This window comes from Condylura cristata, unplaced genomic scaffold (assembly GCF_000260355.1).
Source record: "Condylura cristata isolate star-nosed mole 26May11 unplaced genomic scaffold, ConCri1.0 scaffold00010, whole genome shotgun sequence".
In the NCBI taxonomy this organism is placed as follows: Eukaryota; Metazoa; Chordata; class Mammalia; order Eulipotyphla; family Talpidae; genus Condylura; species Condylura cristata.
The window spans coordinates 9,954,592-9,968,298 of NW_004567111.1; the positions used below are offsets into that span (position 1 = coordinate 9,954,592).

General features: G+C 36.7%; 1 protein-coding gene and 1 long non-coding RNA gene across 4 annotated transcripts in view; one reads left to right on the plus strand and one right to left on the minus strand.

The window, feature by feature from the left end:
- Positions 1-13,707, minus strand: part of GPC5 (glypican 5) — a 1,027,138-nt gene that overhangs the window by 173,533 nt on the left and 839,898 nt on the right. The gene's annotated exons all lie outside the window — the stretch shown is intronic.
- The window catches only part of LOC105853485, a 31,371-nt gene that overhangs the window by 13,625 nt on the left and 4,039 nt on the right, over positions 1-13,707 (plus strand). For 2 of the 3 annotated variants that reach the window (XR_001145336.1, XR_001145337.1), the window contains exons 3-4: positions 8,143-8,223; positions 13,488-13,609. This is a non-coding gene — a long non-coding RNA (uncharacterized LOC105853485). The remainder of the gene's footprint in view (positions 1-8,142; positions 8,224-13,487; positions 13,610-13,707) is intronic. The other variant, XR_001145338.1, reaches the window with a different exon arrangement.

Sequence of the window (13,707 nt, forward strand, 5' to 3'; positions counted from 1 at the left end):
CAGCAGTGTACTTCGTCAGCCTGCCTATTCTGCTCCCCACTCTGTCTCTGGTGAACCCTTTCACCACCCCTGAACCTCTGGCCTGTACCCCAATTTTGTATGCACAAATAATCTTAAAAAAAATAGAACTGATTAAACAATAATAATATTTTTTTAAAAATCCACAAACACTAGTTCTCCTGGAGTCCTAACAATGTATTTTATAAAAGTGGTGAATAAGGTCAGCCATTTATTTTTCAGATTGCTCTGATGTAGAAATGTTTCAAAGGGATGAATTATGGACAGAATTCTAATTTAACTATTTGCAAAATACTATTCTTCTGCCAAAAGTGACTGGATTTCAAAGCTTCCCTAAAATATTATACATAGTTTATTTTAGAGGAAGGAAACAATAAAATCCAGGAGTAAAGCTAGAACGATTTTTTTTTTTTTTAAATAAGTCACAGTGACAAGCCAGGTATTTGCTTAGAGGTGAGTTCACTTTTTATCAGCCAAATCATTTTTTAATGTATAAATCTGTTAATACTTTAGGATCCATTTTTTAGAGACTACCACTTGTAGAGTACAGAAAAGAGGAAATAATTCAGTGTATTTAACTTTTTTCTAAAATGGTACATTTAGTTGTTCTTTAATCGTATATTCCAGTCACAGATTTCCGATTGGTTTTTGACCTACATACCATCATGGGTTGATTAACAATTCTCTAATCAAGGTTGCATAGCATTCACGTGTGTTCAATAATTCAGCGATCTCTCAGGGAAATGTAAGGGGACCCGTGGTTCGGTCAACTTTCAGTGACTGCCCAGCACCATAACATTTTATGCCCAACTGCCTTCAAATACCTTAATGAAGAGTCAGCAAGATTCTACCAATGCAATTATCGCCACATTTTCTAGATGATGGAAAGGCATTTATATTAATGAGAAAAGAGAGCCACTTTCATTTTCTAGAAAAATCTATATTTGAAATGTTGAAAAAAGTCTTAAATGGAAATAAACAATAATCAATATCATCCCATAAATACTTAGTGAGCAACATTGCAAGCTGCAATTCCTTAAAAGGGCTGGACATTTAATACATGCTATAATGCTCATTAAAATGTTATCTTTAAATTTAAATAGTGCAGGTTATTTCCACTCAATTCTTTACTAAATTTGGCAGAATTAGCAGAAGAATGAAGAAGTTAGCAGCGCATTAATCTATTCAGTGCCTAATTTCAGTATAGTTACTTCAGTATGTCCCATTACAGAGGTCAGTTAGAAAGAAAAAATATATAGTTAGAAAATTCTAGATCTCCAGATAAGGTGAAAGAGTTTGAGTTTAAAAAGACAATAGGCCCTCCCTGGTGGCACAGTGGATTACAGCACAGCACTAAGAAGCTAAAGCCACTTCAACATTAGTTCCATCCCCACCCCAGAGGTGACCACATAGCACAGCAAACCTCTCCTGACCTGCCCACTGCTCACCTCAGCAGTGTGCTTCCTCAATCTGCCTGTTCTGCTCCATACTCTGTCTGTCTCTGGTGAAGCCGCTCACCACCACTGCACCTCTGGCCTGTACCCCAGTTCTATATGCATAAATAAATATAAAAACAAAAAGACAAGGCTATGCTACTTTAGAAAAACTACATACGGTCTATGCAATTAATTTCTGTAACCTTATACATTTAATGTGTACATTTTGCATAGTTTGAAAAACTGTGTTAAAACACTTGCATATATCAATATCTGTTTCTGAAATAGCTTTCCACTTGTACCTCCCTAAATTTATTTTACGAAAATGAAGTGATCCCTTATTTTTATCCAAGAGATGGGTTGATCTTAACGTACATTTCTGTAAAATAATCATCTTGTTGACATTGACTCACAGTAAAAGCATAATGGGTTAAGATTGTTTTAAGATCTGGCTGCTACACTATTTATTTATTGTGTTAAAAAAAAAAAAAAAAGCATGATCCTGCATAAGGTAGAGGCTGCAGCTTGATTATCAAAAGCTATTCTTCTCCATGAGCATATGCACAGACTCAGCCTCTTCTAAAGTTAAGGATGTTCATGTGATTAATTTTTCTGCAGTGGACTGAAACCTATCACTCACAGAACTCTGTCTTTAAGACACTGCAAATTCCCCGGGCTCCCTTGTACTCTTTCTTCCTTCATAGAGCTAGGCTTTAGCATAGTTAGGATTTAGCATTGGTTACAGAGCTGATGAAAATTACCTGACTGATGTCACAACGCCTGGGAAGAAAACTTCCTAAGTGATCTCCTATGGCAGAACCACCAGACCTAATAGCTGAATTCAGATGGCAATTCAGGACAGACGCGCACTTCTCTTTGAGGCGGATGCACTGGTGTCGAGGCTCCCTGTTCATCTAGCTTTACCTTAAATAGCACAATCAGGAGAGCAGTGCATGGGCTCTGGCACACCTGGAGCGCTCATAGCAGGCTGGGCCGGGCCTTCTATGCTCTGCTTCTATTTCTGATACTCATCTGTAAGGGAATCCAGATGTTGCCTATGAAATATTCATTTCTAATTTTTTTAATCGCAGTTTAGTAAATTTCTTTCAAAGTAAAATAAAGCAAACCCAAACTAGAAGGACGCATTATTTAAAAGATTCCAGGGAAGGAAAGGATTCTGGGGTTTGGGAGAATCAGCTGTTGCTAAGAAGAGATTCTTCTAGGTTTTCAAATAAGGAAAATCGGTTGGGTAGACAAGTATTTACTCGACAGACCTGAGTTTCTAAATCCTTCGCCTTCCCAAGGAGGGTCTGATTTGTGACTAGCACTAGTTCAGCTCTTGGGGCATGAACACTTGGAATCGAGACCCAAACTATGTTTACCGGATTTTCTAGAGAGTTTGTGCAAACAGCAAAGAGTTGCTTTCTTTTTGCTGGCCTAGATCTTTAGTGACGGAGTCAGTCACACAGGCACTATACGCGTAAACAGAGTACACCCCATGGGCATGTGAACATTTTCACAATCTACTGGAGAAATTCTGTCCCAGGTAACGCTAAGTGACATGACTTGTGGAAATGATCACCTGAGTTTTGTCATACTGTGACACATATCCATTTTCCCATGGCTGACTTTTTCCAATATCCTCTTACTTAACACTGAAGCTGTGAGCATCAAGTTACGTGAGTCTCTGGAGCATTCCTAGCAGAATACCGCCCTTGAATGTGGTTTTAGAGGCCCTCAGCACAGCCATCCTCGAACAATTTGTTTTGACGGTGAATCAGGTTACTGATCCCTTGTTGTCTCTGCACTCGTTGCTGCCAGGGCTAAACTTCAACAGGAGAGACAGCCTTCAGCAAAGATGCCAGATTGGCTTCATTATTGTCCCATAAATATGCTCAGATAGCTGGGTATTCAAGCAGGTAGTGCTTTATAGTCCTGGGCACTGAGGATCTATAATGGTATAGAAGAAACAAGCTTCGAAATGAAAAAGCTGCCTTTGTAGTCCTTTAAAGCTGACCATGAGGAACAGGAACAGCTGGTTGGGTAAACAATCCAAATGGCAGGTTTATGTTTGCAAGTAGTCTTTCACTCAGTCAGTACAACTCCCAGGAAGCACAGCCCACTAAGTGGGAGAGCAAGTCAAAGTAAATTTAAGGTCAAGTTACTGAATATTTGTTGATGAATTAGTCTTTTGTATGTCTCAGGGGCTAAAGAAGTATCTAATATAATAAACCCATAAAATAGCTTATGTGTATACATACATCCTTTAATAAATTATTATTATTTTTAATTAAATAAGAGACAATGATTATTTTCAAGATACTGTAAGCCATAATTCTACCACCATAAAATAGAAGTGATGTATAACAAAACTGATATTTAATATTGGGCTGAACAAAATAATAGAAAAGCAAAATAATTAGAAACAAACTTTAATAAATGACTCTTCCTATTTCACCAAGATTGCCAGATTTCTGAACATTAGTCTCTAATATTAGGTATATTTAATTTTTATCTAGGTAAAAATAATACACAGGGATATATTTATAAAATCTAAATTGTACTAAGCTACAGCATTTTTACAACTTTTTTTTTTTTTCTGTAAAAGAACTAAAAAAGGCCAGAGGAAGAGAAGTGAGTGGATTTACCAGAGACAGAGTGGAAACACAACAGGCAGTTCTACTGAAATACACTGCTGAGGGGAGCAGCAGGCCAGACAGGAGAGGTCTGCTGTGCCATGTGGGTCAGCTCCCTGGCCGGGGAGTGAACTCAGGCTGTAGAGGTAATAGTCCTGATACTCAGCCCCTGGGCCACCAGGGAGACCTAAGCTACAACAAAGTTGTACATTTCTTTAAAACATTTTATTGAAATAAAATTTCCAAATATATGTAACTACTCAGTCACTGAAATACTATCATTTTCCAGAAATGACATGATGTCTGTAGAGTCTGATAATAATGAACAAAATTTGATTCGTTTCCTTCAAAATTTTGCTAGGAGTTATACATAGCTGTCTTACAATGAAATAAAATTAGTATTAGATATTAAAGAAAAAATTATGACAGGTTAGAAATTTTCAAAATGTTATACTGCCAAGGAAGACAGATTAAAAATGTTAATGAGTGTAATTAACAATTGAATTATGAAACTCTGAGAAAGGTATTTCCTTTGAGTAGCTGGGATACAGGTTAATTTGCAAGAGATTGGGGTGAAAGATGGAAGGGGTGGAACAAGCACAAACTTTAATTGAAGAACATTATAAGGTGAAGACACAAAGTCAGTTCCTTATAGGGAAGAGCAGGGAAGAAAGGGTTATTTTATACTTGGACGAATATGAGTAGGTAGCTAGCTACAGGCAGAGAATGGGCCAATGAACTACAACGATTTAAGATGAAAGAAACCCAGATACATCCCCTTTATTGACAAAGATGTGAAACTCGCTCTACTTAATGCTCTCTTTACAAATAACACAGTGAGAATATGAAGCGAGACATATTTTAGAACAAATTGCTGGTGGTGTTCAGACAGTCAAAATTCAAAGACAAAAACCCAGAAGTAAAAAAAGCAGATCAAAGTACATGTAAGATGATAGAACATGTTCAAATATATCACTAACCCCACCAAAGCGAGGTGTAGTAAATTCTACAGTTATCTCTTTGGGTCAGTAAATCCAGTGATAGGTGGATTTGAAAACTACCCGAAAATTGTATAGATGTGAAAGGCTGAAATTGACAGGGCAGAAAATTCAAGGAAACATTAAATTATAAAATTGGTAGACACACACTATCTCATCTTTTTTCTTTGATTTGTGTGAATTAGAGATCCCCACCTTCAAATTCTCTAAGTCAGCACTGTCCATATCATTACTACTTCTACTGTACATCCACTAAATTACAAATGCCTAATGTTAAATGTCTTTGAAATATTGTGTGGCTCATTCCTCGTTTTAATTCGTGAAACTCTCCTTAACTTATGTTAAGACTCCTGTGCTGGCGATTGCACTTGTTTCTGACCGTTCTCCTTGTTCTTAGAATTGTGCCCTTCAATCTACTGTCTACAAAATGTCAGAGTCATTCATTGTCAGAACTCCATTTAGCACTCTGCTAAGCCCTCCCTTGCTACCCATTGGCACACTATAGAGGAAAGCCAGTTCAATTCCTTCGATTTCCATACTCTGAGAACCTTTTGCAGTCCCATACCTTGATGAATATTCTTCCACCCGTAATCTTTCAACTGTGTTCAGCTCTTCAATCACATTGTACTGTGCTTCAAATCAAGGCCTTTGTCAGACTTTTACTTCTATCTAGAACATTCTTTCACTACTCCCTTCCCCATAACTTCTTCAATCCTCTTTTTCTCATCTAAAAAATATGATTTTCTCTAGTTTGTCTCTGTCTGATATTCACATTTTAGTATAAGCATTTTCCCCCCAGAACCTTTTCTGATGTCCTCAATAGAGTTTAGGCACATTTTTATCTTACCGTGGGACATAATGTATAGAGTATAATTACTTTAAAGAGATTATACTGAAAAGACTGTATTTCTCACTAAACTAAGCAGTGTGTCTGTATGGAACTTTTAGTGTCTGGTTCCAAAATTTTGCTAGCCAATTATTTGTCAAGTTACTCACAATGATTCTATTTATTATTTTCTAAAGGCTATACAAGAAAAGCTTTAGGGTAATCACAGTAATTGTTTCTTACTAAGTATTTAATATTAAATAGTAATATTAGATAGTTTATAATACAGTAGTATTATATAGTCAACCCTCTAGATTAGTCTACATTTGGATTTAAGATTTGATTTGGGTTTCTTGACAGTGGGCAAAAGGAAAGAGCTCAGGATCTAGAAATTCCCATTAACAGCATCATTTGATAAATGTCAGTTTACTTTGAATTGCTATCAAAATATAAATCTTCAAAGTCTTCCTACAAATTAGTGAAAGGCAATGCTAAATTCACCTTATACTTTGACTCATTTTTTCATTGGTTCAAAATTATCTAAACAAGGGCCCTTCTTAGTGGTCCAAAGGGTTAGGACACAGCACTGCAAGCTATCTGCAGCCTCTTCAGTGAGTCCAATCTCCAGGTCAGAGGTGACCCACATGGCGCAGCAGACCTTGCCTGTCTCCACCGCTGCTCCCCTCAGCAGTATACATTGTCTAACCTGTCTGTTCTGCTTCCCACTCTGTCTCTGGTGAATCCTTGCATTGCCCTTGAACTTCTGGCCTGTACCCCCATTCTGTATGTATAAATAAATCTTTAAAAAATATATCTAAATAGAGATTAAACTACAGAACTCTTCGGCTATAGGTGAATATCCTCACAAAAAGCAAATTGGGAGGATTTTAAAAAAAGGAAAGCAATGAGCAGAGATACCTGACTCAGAAAAGACAGTAAAAACAAACAAACTCCTGATCTAGCATTCCAAACACGAGAGATTGGTGAAAGGAAATTAAAAATTAAAACAGCAAAACACATTTTGCTATAGTCTAACCTCTCTAGCAAGTATTTGCATCCATATGTGTGTTATATTCCATAACTTGACTGTGAAATTTAATTAAAAACAATTATAAACACAGCCCCTTGAGGCTACAGAGGCTATCACAGTTTGAATCTTTGTTTCTGATGCATTTTATTCTTCTACATAATCATCTCTACCAGCCATATCCTCAGAGCTTGATTTGAGAAGGAATGACTATTTGCCTCAGCGCAGCAATCCGGACCAACTAAACTCAGACGGCATGGCCAAGGACCCTCACTTAGAGTTCCATCATCACATTAAGTGAGAAAGCCCAACATATCTAATTAGAAAACTGGATGGTTCCCAATGAGGTATTAAGGGCCATTCACCCTAGATGAAACTCCTGATAAATGCAACTGTACTCAGCAATAGCAGATTATAATTCTGTGTTAAGACTCTGGAAGAACAGTAAATACAGCACAAATCCTCTCACTGCCCCTGCACCTCTGGCCTGTACCCCAGTTCTGAATGCATAAATAAATAAATTAAAAAAAATACAAAAAACCCAAAGACCAATACAAGCCTTCGAGGGTGTCTAATATAAATATGGACTATGGTGAGGGCACAGGGGTGAACTGGTGGTGGGAAGTCCACAGGGATCACAACCGAGATGAAAAAAATGCACAAAATGAAGAATGATGTAAAAATATATTATATAGATAAATACAGATAAATAAATAGATAATTAATAATTAAATGGAAAAAGATGGTTCTACTTATACTATGCAATTCCAACTCCTTTTTTTCCTGTTTTCTACTGACCCCAAAGTAAACCTACATGAAAAAATGTCAGTGACTCATAGCAGGAGTATAATGGACCAGGCGAGAAAATAACAAAAATAATGAACAACCATAGACCAGAGACATTCTGTGGGGGTGGAGTGGGGAATGGGACCAAAAAACGGGGGGGGGGGGGAAGGGAGGGAAATGCACGGGACTATGGTGGTGGCACAGGGGTGATTTGGTGATGGGAAACCCGTGGGGATTACAATTGAGATGAAAAAAAAATGTGCAAAATGATGTAAAAATAAACTTTTTAATAAAATAATAAAAAAAAATGTCAGTGACTAAAATGGAAGAGTAAAATGAAAATGCCATCTTGTTTGTATCTTTTGGCTTGTTTGGAAAAATCATAGGTCTCTGCTTCTTTTTTACATTCTCTTAGATTTTCTGTGAAGAAAGGAAAAAGCCTGATTCTGATTACTCTACTTACCACCCAGATACATTCAGTGTTATCTGTGGAGAGGTAATTGATTTCTTTTTGTTTATTTGATAAACTCAACACTTTAGTTGGGAGGATGTCAGACTTGAATGCAGTTTTATAGTCTCTTCTGAGGTTGCAGTTAGTCAAATATCTTGTAGACAAAGTATCTGTCTGGCTCCTGAATGTCTTCCAAGCATGGAAGAAAGTGCCTGATTACAAAATGGTGTTTCTCCAAATGAGCATTAGAAATATTTTCTTTTCTCCATCTTAGTGTTGTAAGCATTCTATTTTCCTGACATCATATATTGACGTGCAGAAGGTGAACATTGGAAGACTAGATCTGCCTTTGAAATTGGAAATGATTAAAGTAGACTAATTGACTGAAAATATTAAAAAAAATAACAGACCTGACTCTGCCTACTAATCACAGGAAGCAGGATTCATTCAGGGTATGTGTGCCTCATTGAGTATATTTTCAAAACATGTTCTGAATTCCCCCCCAATATTCATGCCTCTGTAAAGGGGCAGATGGGAAGCACACATGAGAAGATGTGTCTTTTTCTGTCGTAACCATGGAGTCCCTGGTGATTAATTCTGTTCCTCATCCCCTCAACTCTACATTCCCTGAGCTTCTCCAGTGTCCTGAAATTGTTTCATTTTCTTTTAATATTGTCACTAACCATGTTTTCAAAAGGTCCACAAAAAAAGGAGTCAGTTGTTTAGAATAAAATTATTGGTATTGGGACCTCAGAAGTATATTACATGAATCTTACTACTAAACCTTGAAAAGAAAAAAAAAAAACATTCAGGATATTACCCTCTTAGATTTCTCTCACTTTTATTTGGGGCATGTTATCTGTCACCTTAAACATTCACATATAGGGTATCACTCCATTCTGTCCTTATCTCTTAATATTTTCAGTGCTTTCAAAAGTAAGTGCTATTTCTTGAAAAGTTAGTTGGGTGCTATTTCCAACGAACAGTAAAATGAGACCTTAGTTTTAGACTTCAGGCTGCTACCAATTAGGACATTAGCCCCTTGTGTTTTTAAAACTTGATGGACAAACATTTCCTCACCTGACAGATTAAGAGGGTTAATTAGAGCAGGTGATTCATAATACTTAAAACATTTATCTGAATGAATGAACATGTATACTTAGAAACAAGAGTACATCAAAAAAGCAAGATAACTGAACTAAATGCAAGAGACAAAGTGTTCTTTTTATTTTTTGACAATGTCATCTTTGATTTTTATGACTATTTTAAAAGATCCCATGGGCAGAATTCCATTTTACAGTGAGAATGAGGCTAGTTAGGTAAGTATGACTTTCTAAAAACTATCCAAAATATGAGCCCATAAAGCATATCTTTATGCTTTATGGCTTCAAAACAAGGCTTCAAAACAAGGCTGAAGCACAACCACTAACTGTAAGTGTATATCAGTTAGGAAGTGACTTCTACTAAACTCACTCTGACTTTGCAATCTCATACCTTGATGCTTACACTTCCACATATGAACTTTGAACTCTGTTCAGCCGCTCAGTTACATCATGCTGTCATTTAAATTAAGGGCTTTGTCAGGCATTTCATTCTATCTAGAACATTTCCTTTCCCCTTTCCCAATTCTGTACTCAGCCATTTTCCCCTCAACTCATAATCACCCTTAGCAATGTTTCTCCCAGAAGCCTTTTCTGATATCGGGAGAACAGTTTGGGTACACATTTACCTTACCTTGATTACTCTTACTAAAACTATTGTTTCTGAGATTACAAAGCTTTAGTTACAAATTCCTGTAATTATGCATACTTTTCCAGCAGAAAGACTTAGGTGAACTCTCTCTGCTCTAGAGCATACACTGGCTGGAGCATATATGTGGTTGGTGGTTGCTGTGCTTTGCTTATCTGATCTCCATGTAAAACTCTAGAAAAGGGCAAATGAAGGTCATAACTGCATTGTGTGGTTGGCTCTGAAGGTCTTCTATGACATCTTATTTAAAAAGAACAGTTAATATGTGAATTTAATAATGATGTGCAGAAAATGTGGTAAAGCAGCTGGGTCTCTGCCTCTTTGAATCTAAGTAATGATTTGGAAACTTGAGATTTTTTTTTAATTTATGTCATCAAATATCATTAAACACCTAGATGCATGTGTTAGGCCAGATCTTCCATCCATCACACCAGGCCATATGTTTTCACACCAGAAACACGGACTAGACTAAATTTAATCACATCCAATTCACAAAACATAAATCAAAAACAAAAGATGAACTTAAAGAAAAACAGCAATGATTAGTTATGAGCATTTACTGTTAGTGGCCTTTTATGTTTGATATAACACTCTAAAGTTGGAAGTTAATAGGAATGGAGACATTCCATTTCCAGTATTTTTTTTTTTTTATTTTATTTTGTAAAGAGGACAGAGTTCACTGGTGAATTTCAAGAAAGATTTTTCTAATAGAGAAAATAACTTGGAGAACTCTCATTACTGGTGACAGAAAAAATTGGATGGCATCCATGAAGGGAAGGTAGCAATGATGTAGAAAAGCAAAAGGGTTATTTCAACAGGCTCACAGCCCTCAAAATTGGAGTTAAACTTTTCTTAGATCGATTGAAAGTGTGAGGACACAGGTATGAAAGTGGAAGCCAGGTTGGCAGAAGAAAGCAGAGAGGCGGTCCAGGGATGGGGTGTGAGGCCCTTTGGAAGTGAATTCTCAAAAGAATTTTGCATAAAATTTCTATTTCAAGGAAGACACTGCACTAGCTGGTGTCATCATCTCCAGCGTTTTATCATCTTTTGTGAAACTGCAGAGAGTGATTTGCAAAGTCCTTGCTGAGTTTGGACACATACTTACTGGCTCAAAAGCAAAGCCTAGCATCTAGTAGCTACTTAAATATGTTTGATCAGGGCTGCCCTGGTGGCATGAAGGATTAAATTGCAGCACTATGAAACTATTGCAGCCACTGTAGCACAAGTTCGAGCTCCCTGTTTTCTCACCTGCTGCTCCCTTAGCAGTGTATTTCAGTCAATCTGCCCACTCTGTTCCCCACTCTGTCTCTGGTGAATCTTCTCTCTCTCTCTCTCTTACACACACACACCCTACACCTCTGGCCTGCACCCATCTCTGCTATGCATAAATAATATTTTTAAAATGTTTAATCAATCCTCCTGTTTCTAATGCCATCTTATGTTCTCACCACCTAAGAGAAGCGATTCTCCAGTTTCTGAGCTTTCTTGGGACTTAGCAGTAAATATATTTGCATCTATTTAGTACCCTAAATATAGGGTTAAATTTCAGCTTCTCTGCTCTGTTGAATCAGTTACAACTACTAAATTTGTCTCCAGATAAAAGTTTGTTGACATCCGTTATCCACTCTTGTCTCCTTTACAACACTTTGCCCTTGTAGTTTATGCCTATTTTTAAAAATTCTATTCCATATAGTTTAGTGGTGTTTTGGGAGGGTGTGCAGATAAATACATTTAACTACAAGTTCTCCCCACTCTCTCTTTAATTCTCTCCAATCAGACTCTCATCCTCCCAAATCCACTGAAATATCTTTGTCAAGGTTATATCTTAGGTGCCCTTTAGAGCATGTAATGAGATTGGTTACTTCTTGATATACTTTCTTTTTCCAACTTCTTAGACACAGTTTTTTTTTTTTTTTTTTTTGCGCACTTGATATGATTGGTTATTTCTTATCTTCTCCTTCATCGTTTCCTTCTAAAGAAAGTCAAGGTATTCAGTACCCCCTCTTTCTGCCTTAATAATCTGTTCTGGGGCTCATTCTATCAAGTCCTCCATGTTGGAAACATGGCCAAAACCCACATACAGAAAAGTAGACATTCCTGGTACTCTCATTACTAGGAAATTAAACAAGTTTTAGGATCTCTATGCCAGGAACTGGGAGCAGATGCCAGTGCATGTATTTTCTAATATTTCACAACCCACCTGAAACAGTCCTCATCAGTTTATATAAAAGAAAGTCCCATGGAAGTTTTGCTTTGGTGTTCTGTCTTCTGTCCTTGCAAGGTTGGTAAATCAGTCCAGCTTGGTGCCAGCTATTGGAGGGGAACTGTTAACCATGTGGGGATTCACAGTTGGTCCTCCCAGGTTGGGGTTAACAGTTGACTCCTCCATGTCAATGAATTATTTGAAGAACTTGGTAGTAATTCATAGTTACTAATTAATAGCATGAGAGACAAAGGGAGGCATCTAAGGAAGAGAATAAAGGCACCTTTTTAACAATTTGGTTCAGAAAAGTTAAGTTTAGTATAGGAATACCCAGTAACAACAGTGTTCATAATTTTTTAAACTTACATGGAACAGACTTGGATTAATGATGAATGGGTTATTTCCTAGACCACAAAACACTAATTCCTCATTTCACATGAACTGTGCCCTGCTTTAACTAATTTTACACAAGGAGAACTATCCTGAGTCACTGCAGAAATAATTACCTTATAATACAGTTATTTGTTAGAAAAATAAAATCAGTGATGGGATTTGGCAAGCATTTTTTTTTATTTTTTTGAAAATTAGCTATTTATTTGGATTGGGGAATAGCACAGTTTCCGTAATAGCAAAATGTCATGAGTTATTTCCTAACTCACTAACAATTTCATGGTGTTTAAGAAGAAAAAATGTTTTTCATACTTTTAAAATAAAAGAAACCAAGATATGATCTTAAATATAGGGCATAAAGGTACAGGAATGAGATTTAATTTTGCAGAATAATACTGAACAAAATGGAACTTTGTGAATAAGAAAAAATTGCTTCTGTCCTGTGGGATGAAAAACAACAGGAGGAAATTGTAGTGTTATGTCTACATGCATGATGGTGCCTTGCTGCTCTTAACTAATGATCCTGAAGATTTCTAGTAAATCTCCTCATTGGAAAGGGCAAGAGGAAAGAAATATTCTCACAGACTCTTTCAAATTTTGGCACCATTGGCAAGGGAAAATCTTTCCATTGACTCTCAAGGCTGAAAACAGCTATATAGTAACAGAGAATCATTTGAGTTAAGTAGGATCCTTGAAGAATGCATTGACAGCCAGACTCAAGCAACTCTATTCAACTAACTTGGAGACAAACAGGAAAAATTCAGTGTTCTGAATCTTTTGAAATATTTATCCAAACACCTTGAGTAAGTCACAAACTACCATAAGACCCAATTTCTTCATGTTAAATTAAAAGAACGATGATTCTCTGTACCCCCAGAGTTTTGTAAGAATGATTTGAAATATCATAATGTCATAGATACACAGAAGTAATAGTTAAGTTCTTTCAAATTATTTCTCCACGTGGCAGGACAATTCGGATTATTGCTGAGCCTAAGAACCATTGTGATTCCTTTTGCCCTCTGGTTCTGTAAGCTATCATATGAAATTCAATACTTTAAAGTAGAAGTGGAAACTATCATCTTCTGAAAGGTATGCATTTCCTATTTCTCAGTTAATCAAGAGCATTTAAAAGTCAATGGTTCAAGAAGGAAAGAGGAAACAAGCTAAGTAAAGCAAAAGCAGCAGGA